Raw genomic sequence first — 9,213 nt, forward strand, 5'->3', positions numbered from 1 at the left:
GCACCATATAGTTGCTAAGCCTCCAGTAGTTGCTAAGCCTCCAGTGGTGACTTTAGATTTAATATGGGTTGTTCTACAAAATATGGAGGCCTCTTTGGCTTCTCATATTGATAAAGTTTTGGTCCAAACAGGTCAAGTATCCCAACGAGTCACTGTGGTAGAGCAGAAATGTGAAAAACTAGATTCCAAAATATCTGTATTGGAGAATCAGATAACTGATCTTAAGAACGCTGTTAATGTTATTATTAAAGATGTCCTTGCACTTAGGAGGAAACAAGAAACCTTCGAGAATTTTGCTAAGATATTAAATTTGAGGTTCCTCAATTTTTCTAAAAGTGATCTTGTTTCTCCTTTGGATATGTTGAGAAGATATTAAAGAGAGGTTCTTAAGGTTCCATCAGAAACTATTCCACCAATCACCAGAGCTTTTTACATACCAAATAAATCTTTGGATAAAGAAAAGAGTGAACAGAGTTTTGAAATGGTTTCTGAAGACAATTTAAATGTTACAGCTACATTAGGAGATTCTCAAATATCCCCTGGCTCATGGAACATTTGTGGTAACTTTCACCTTGAACCTTGAATAAAGTTTAGATTAGATGTAGAACTGTTCCTTTTTTGGGATCAGCAATTTCCATTTTTCCAGATATTTTTGAAAGACGTAGGATTTTAAAAAGTTGGTTGTTTCTAAGGGAGCAACATTTTTGTTGCGTTCCCCCCTGCATTTGTGTGGTTAAGTACTAAAATCTTAAATATCTTTTTTATGACCCAATTCAATTGAAACAATTTTTGGATAATAGAGTGGCTCAGATTCTTTCAATACCATGTCCTTCTTAATTTTTAGGTACTGCATTAGGTAGTCTTTCCAACTCTCTGTTTAAAAGAAATGCTTTAGGATTATTTTCCAGTTGATAGTTTCAGGCACAAGTTATTTGATATACATTATTTGGTTTAGAAAAATGTGCCCTTTTTCCTTATTTGGGTCTTCCTCCCTGCTTTTAGGTCTTACTAAGTCCTTTTCATCTGTATTTTTAAATTTCTTCTAATACTTATAATGTGTGATTTCCACAGATTGATTTGGCTGTATTTCTTAAAGCAAGTGTAATCTTGTGAATGTATCTTATTTCATAAATAAAAAATTTTTAAAAGACATTTCTGGTCAGATATTGTCATAGTAACATAGTAAGTGACGGTAGATAAAGACCTGAATGGTCCATTCAGTCTGCCCAACAGTCACATTCATTATCAATTCAAGATTTAAATCAACAATGAACATGATATTATGCACTTGATCATGGTCTTTCTTTGGTGTTTCTGGGACATAGACCATAGAAGTCCACCTGGCTCTGCCCTTATGTTACAACTACTGAAGTTGCCGTCAAGGCGCACTCCAGCCTATGCAAATCCATCTTGTTGTTTGTGGGACAAAGACCATAAATGTCTGCCCAGCACTGTCCTCATGTTCCAAACCACTGAAGTTTCTGTAGAAGCTCTCTCCAGCCCACCCTAAACCGGATCACCATATGCAGAACTTAGACCATACAACCCGGCCCAGCACCAGCTTTAGTTGATGCAGCCAGAGTCACCATCTAAGCACCACTTCACATGCAAACGCATATGCAAGCCTTTAAGTTTTGTTTTTTATATAATTTATTTTCTAATTAGAGATCCTCTGTGTTCATTTTGAATTCCACCACAGTTTTATTTTTCCACCACCTCCCTCGGGAGGTCATTCCACGCATCCATCACCATTACTCCTAAGGCTACTTGATCCCATGTTTTATGGAACATATGCATAGAATTGTTATGTTCAGCTAAGATTTTTTCATATTTAAGAATCATACATACAGTAGCCCACCAAAAGCAAAAAGAAGCCAATTTATGTTTTTTTCAATTGTTTATAATAGTGGAAATTGCTAAGGCTAATAAAGTGTCAAATAATTTATAGTTACACTTATAAACTGTTTGTTTTAACCCTGCAGAACGAAATATTATGAGATGAAATGTAAGAGGAAGATTCAAATGAAAAATAGCACATATTCTATCCCAAACTGATGTCCAGAAACTTGGAGATCAGGACAAGAAAAGCACATATGTTCTAATGTACCTATGCCACTATTACAAGACCAACACAAGTTAGATGAAGCAGAATCCACCTTATGTTGTTTGACTGGGGTCCATAATGCTTTGTGTGCTAATAGAAAGAGAGATTGCAATATGGGAGCCGAATCAATAGGTTTCATGGATTTGGTCCAAAACCATTTCCATAATTTATCAGACATGGCATGATTAGTGTCCATTGACCACATATTTTGAAGTGCCTCAATTTTTGAGTGACTAGATGGTAATAATAAAGAATAGAATTGTGAGGCTATTCCCTTTGTTTTAGTTATAGAGTCAAAAACCTGGAAGATAATTGAGGTTTGTTGTACATAATATTGTTTATTCAGCCACTTAATAAGTGCAGATTTCAATTGTAGATTGGAGGAGTGGCCTAGTGGTTAGGGTGGTGGACTTTGGTCCTGAGGAACTGAGTTCAATTCCCACTTCAGGCACAGGCAGCTCCTAGTGACTCTGGGCAAGTCACTTAACTCAAAAACGACAAAGAGTCCAGTTCTTCCGTAAAAAACAACAGAAAAAACAACAAAACGGAAGAATGCAAAAGAACCAGGCTCAAAAAATATATGAAAAGCCAAATTTATTGCACAGGACCCTACACGGTCCGTGTTTCGGCCAGAAAGGCCTTCCTCAGGGGTCTAAAAACAAAACATACAGTATATCATAAATATAAGATAAAAGTATTACATAAGGAACAAGATAAACCGCAAAATGGTGACATATTGCTATAAAGGTAACATATTGCTGTAAGGGTAAGATTAAGAACATGTTACTATAATGATATAGTCATAAGGCATAAGCATATAAAAACATATGTGAATAAGCAGTAAGGGGACAAGATAGTGCGTTCAAGGATATATGGAATGGTTTATGATAAATATGACAATAGATGAGTATGCGTAGATTAATTCAAAATATGGAATTTATAACGTACCTATAAATTGGCTTATACAAATATTCATATATGTATCCAAAAATACATTCAAATTCGGACAGATCTAAATAGAGGTGAAAAAATACAGTATATATAAATAAACATGTAAATATATGAGAAAAAGATATGACTGGACAACAACAAAAATATATATATATTATAGCCTCAAAAAAAAAACGTTGAGTTATTACCACATACATGTTATAAACAATATATAGATTATAACAAAGAGGACATGATATAGGGATTAACTATCCTAAATAAACAATGAAAACTAAGTGATTTTATAATAAGAACTGAATAAAATATATATATATCTAAAATATACTTTTGATTATACTATAATTTTAATTACAAAATGACATATATCCTGTAGGTATATACTATCCCAGTTTATATATAAGTAAAAGGCAGACTAGAGACACTTCTGCCGGTCAAAATCAATAGTTAGTGGAAATTGATGAGGAGCAATTGTTTAATGACAGCACAACTTGTTGAAAACAAATGAATATAATAAAATTTTAAGCGATAGTGACAGTTATTTACTTAAATAGTAACTCATATACTACATATATATATATTTTATTCAGTTCTTATTATAAAATCACTTAGTTTTCATTGTTTATTTAGGATAGTTAATCCCTATATCATGTCCTCTTTGTTATAATCTATATATTGTTTATAACATGTATGTGGTAATAACTCAACGTTTTTTTTTTTTGAGGCTATAATATATATATATTTTTGTTGTTGTCCAGTCATATCTTTTTCTCATATATTTACATGTTTATTTATATATATTTTTTCACCTCTATTTAGATCTGTCCGAATTTGAATGTATTTTTGGATACATATATGAATATTTGTATAAGCCAATTTATAGGTACGTTATAAATTCCATATTTTGAATTAATCTACGCATACTCATCTATTGTCATATTTATCATAAACCATTCCATATATCCTTGAACGCACTATCTTGTCCCCTTACTGCTTATTCACATATGTTTTTATATGCTTATGCCTTATGACTATATCATTATAGTAACATGTTCTTAATCTTACCCTTACAGCAATATGTTACCTTTATAGCAATATGTCACCATTTTGCGGTTTATCTTGTTCCTTATGTAATACTTTTATCTTATATTTATGATATACTGTATGTTTTGTTTTTAGACCCCTGAGGAAGGCCTTTCTGGCCGAAACACGGACCGTGTAGGGTCCTGTGCAATAAATTTGGCTTTTCATATATTTTTTGAGCCTGGTTCTTTTGCATTCTTCCGTTTTGTTGTTTTTTCAAGTCACTTAACTCTCCATTGCTCCATGTAAGCCACATTGAGCCTGCCATGAGTGGGAAAGTGCGGGGTACAAATGTAACAAAAATAAAATATTGAGTATTAGGGAGGCAAAATTTGTTCATTAGCTCATCAAAAGAAATGATAGTATTTCTAGAACATATATCTGTTATGCAGTATATACCACATAAAACCCAATCTTTCCATATGAAAGGGGAGGAACCAATTTTTATGTGACAGTGACTTCAAATTGATGCCTTCTGAGAAGTGGATATGGAGAGTTTACAAATAGAGTCTAGAGAAATAACAGCCTTGAGGGTGTCATAAATAATGGGCAATGAAGTAGATATGGCCGGTGATGTCACTATTGGTATTTTTTCTAATGGAAGAGGATACACCATTGTTTTTTCGATAAGAAGCCATATAGGAACATTCATATTATGACAATTAAACCAATTTAATACTCCTCTTAGTAAGAACGCTTGTTTGTAAAGAAAGAAGTCTGACAATTTCAGGCCAACTAAATGACGTGGCATTCGTAATTTGGTTAATGAGATTCTGGCAGGTTTGTTTTTCCATAAAAAAGAAGAAATGATATTATCTAAATCTTTTTAAAAAGATTTAGGAAATTGGAAAGGTAACATACTCATTATATATATAATGCGTGGAGCAATGACCATTTTTATAGTTTCAATTCTCCCCCACCAACTGAGATGTAATGAGGACCAGACATTACATGTGTCTCGGGTATTTTTCAGGAGTAAATCCATATTAATTTTAATTGTGTCTTCCCAGGAGGTTCCAAAATATACTCCAAGATATTTAATTTGAGTTGAACACCATCTTATAGGAAATGCTGTTATTTGTGATTTATTACAATGGATATTTAATGGCATTAATTCGGTTTTTGACCAATTGACTATCGAGCTTATTTTCGAAAGAGAAGGGCGCCCATCTTTCTACACAAATCGGGAGATAAGCATCCTTCTCCCAGGGTCGCTCAAATCGGCATAATCGAAAGCCGATTTTGGACGTCCTCAACTGCTTTCTGTCGCAGGGATCACCAAAGTTCATGGGGGTGTGTCAGAAGCGTAGCGAAGGCGGGACTGGGGCATGCCTAACACATGAGCATCCTCGACCGATAATTGAAAAAAGAAGGGCGTCCCTGACAAGCACTTGGGCAACTTTACTTGGTCCATTTTTTTTGTTATGACCAAGCAGGTGCGCTGAAAAATGATTCTGGGTGCACCCAAAACACGCGTTTACACTACCGCAGGCCATTTTTCAGTGCACCTTTGTAAAAAGACCCCTTGCTTTGGTATAGAGATTGTCTCTTATGCAATGTCTATGCTGAGATATTTCTGTGAGTATATGACTTGTGTTTATTTTGCAGAACATGAAGTTCTACCTGTGAATTTCAGTGCTGGTATTAGCTTCTTCTGCCCAGTTAAATTGCGTTGAATATTGACCCTTGGTGTCACTTCACAGGACAGTGTGCTAAATATGCTCTCTGACTGCCATGGTAGGACAAAGCATTGAATATCCAGGTCTAATACAGCCAGCAGCAGTCAGCATTTAATGAATATTGTCCCCAATGATTTTTTTTTAAACCGAGCATGCTCGACGTGAGAGAAAAAGCATCCGCAGGGGCAGGGCAGGCAATAAGGCAGAGTAAAGAGCAGTGCTAGAGGAAGACTTCTTCTATAATGAACTCAGGGTGCCCATATGCCATTATAGAATAGGTTCTCACTGCATGGCATCAGGGCACCTAAATGGATATTCCCACTTATAGAATTGTCCCTTAATAGCATGCACCCCCGTGTTTAGACCTGTGACAGCAGTTCTTCCTGTCTTAACATAAAATATGCTAATATACGTGACGGATATGTTGTAGAAGGTGACAAGGTACTGTCAAGAATAAAATGGATGAAGAGAAAACTTCTATTATGGCATAAATGTTGGAATGCAGAGTAACTGAAGCAGTGATAGATGCCTTTTATGTGACAAATGAAGCATCAGTTAATAGCGCATCTAGCTTTGTTGCCTTGTGTTGATAGGTTTAGGGGGTTGGGAAGTTCTCAGGCCAAGACAGTAACGCAGAAGTTGAGAATTGCCTGATGTATCTGCAGGAAAGCTGTGTTTGTCCAGGGTCCAGTGAACGCTGACCTTTCATGGACAGGATGTGTGAGTGATGGATGGAGACCCAAGAATGTATACACTAGAAAAGGTGGTATTAACATTTTAACACATGCTGGCCTTTCAGGCCGGCAGCTACTAATCCACTGCAACTTGCAAAGTCATTTGTGTTTATATGACTGTAAGAAGCAGTCTGTTGTGTGTCTGACCACTGAGGGTTTTCCTCAATTTCAAGAGAGCCCAGTAAAATAAGTGATTGTTTTCAACTCAGTTTTGTATAGGATGTTTAAGTCCATGCTTATAAAACTGTAAAAGCCTTTTTATAAAATACCTATAGACTGCAGAAAATAGTATGTGTATTTGATGGGATGAAGAAGGTATTTTACAAAAGAAAACTAGATATTGATTACCAATGCTGTCCTTTCTCAAGAGCATAAAGAATACAGGAAATGTAAATTCTGCCCAGTAATGATTACGGCGGAGTTTTTCATCAACCCGCTGGACACAAAAAAATACCAATTGAGGTATGATACGAACTGCAACACCACGCATGTAGTATATATCTTAATGTGCACTTGCTTAAAATTGTACTTAGGGAAGACCACGCAACCATTGAAGCAAAGGCTTAGCGATCACAAATACAATTGAACACACCTACGTCTTGAAGCTCCCTTACAGGCTTATTTTCAAAAGAGAAGGACACCCATCTTTTGACACAAATCGGGAGATGGGCTTCCTTCTCAAAGGGTCGCCCAAATTGGCATAATCGAAAGCCGATTTTGGGCATCCCCAACTGCTTTCCGTCGCAGGGATGACCAAGTTCACGGGGGCGTGTTGGAGGCGTAGCGAAGGCGGGACTTGGGCGTGCCTAACACATGGGCATCCTCGACCCATAATGGAAAAAAAGGGTGTCTCTGACAAGCACTTGGATGACTTTACCTGGTCCTTTTTTTCTTACGACCAAGGCACAAAAAGGTGCCCAAACTGACCAGATGACCACCGGAGAGAATCGAGGATCACCTCCCCTTACTCCCCCAGTGGTCACTAACCCCCTCCCACCCTCAAAAAACATCTTTAAAAATCTTTTGTGCCAGCCTCAAATGTCATACTCACGTCCATCACAGCAGTATGCAGGTCCCTGGAGCAGTTTTAGTGGGTGCAGTGCACTTCAGGCAGGCAGACCCATCCCCCCCCCCCCCCCCCCGCACCTGTTACACTTGTGGTAGTAAATATGAGCCCACCAAAACCCACCAGAAACCCACTGTATCCACATCTAGGTGCCCCCCTTCACCTGTAAGGGCTATGGTAGTAGTGTACAGTGGTGGGTAGTGGGTTTTGGGGGGGGGGGGGTTGGGGGGCTCAGCACACAAGGTAATGGAGCTATGTTCATGGGAGCAATTTCTTAAGTCCACTGCAGTGCCCCCTAGGGTGCCCGGTTGGTGTCCTGGCAAGTCAGGGGGGCCAGTGCAGTACAAATGCTGGCTCCTCCCACGACCAAAGGGCTTGCATTTGGTCGTTTCTGAGATGGGCATCCTTAGTTTCCATTATCACCGAAAATCAGAAACGACCAAGTCTAGGGATGACCATCTCTAAGGAAGACCTAAATTTCAAGATTTGGGCGTCTGTATTATCGAAACGAAAGATGGACGTCCATCTTGTTTCGATAATACGGGTTTTCTCGCCCCTCCACCGGGACGTTTTGCGAGGACGTCCTCAGCAAAACTTGGGCGTCCCTTTCAATTATGCCCCTCTTAGTCTCCCATACTATTGAGATGTCACATAAATTTGAGGACTATAAATGTATAGTAATTGATCATATCCCAGAATCTATATGCAGGGGGGACAGAGACTGCAGATTAGTCCAGAGAGAACGACGTTGGATTTATAGGTTGAAATCCTTTGCTCCTGCAGGTCTCAACAATCGGGTGTAATGGAAAGCTTTTTTATAAAGCATTTAAAGGGATCAGTGAGGAAGGGTGATATTTAGAGTGATTGAATGGAGTTAGTTATCCCTTTAAATTTCTAGTTGAAGTCTGATTGGTCAACAAGGTCGGCGTCAGTTTAAAAACCAGTCGCCATTTTAGTTTGGAGAATTTCAAACAAGTTAGAAGCTGACACAGTATCAGGTATGCGTAAATATAAGCTAGATTGCTGGTCCACGAGCTTTCTTTACTCTCTGTAAAGTATTCTAAGACTATGCTGTTTACTTGATAGCAGGATATTTCAAGTGACTATCCAGCTTATTTTCGAAGGAGAAGGGCGACCATCTTCCAACACAAATCGGGAGATGGGTGCCCTTCTCCTAATGGCGGCCAAATCGGCATAATCAAAAGCCGATTTTGGCCAGCCTCAACTGCTTTCCGTTGCAGGGCCAGCCAAAGTTCAAGAGGGCGTGTTGGCAGTGTACCAAAGGTGGGACAGAGGCGTGGTTAAGAGATGGCTATCCTTGACCAATAATGGAAAAAAGAAGGCCGGCCCTGACGAGCATTTGGCCGACTTTACTTGGTCCCTTTTTGTTCACGACCAAGCCTTGAAAAGGTGCCCGAACTGACCAGATGACCACTGGAGGGAATCAGGGATGACCTTCCCTTACTCCCCCAGTGGTCACCACCCCCCTCCCACCCAAAAAAAAAAAAATTAAAAAGCATTTTTTGGCCAACCTCTATGCCAGCCTTAAATGTCATACCCAGCTCCATCACAGCACTATGCAGGTCCCTGGAGCAGTTT

The sequence above is a fragment of the Microcaecilia unicolor genome, chromosome 2, assembly GCF_901765095.1.
Source record: "Microcaecilia unicolor chromosome 2, aMicUni1.1, whole genome shotgun sequence".
Classification (NCBI taxonomy): Eukaryota; Metazoa; Chordata; class Amphibia; order Gymnophiona; family Siphonopidae; genus Microcaecilia; species Microcaecilia unicolor.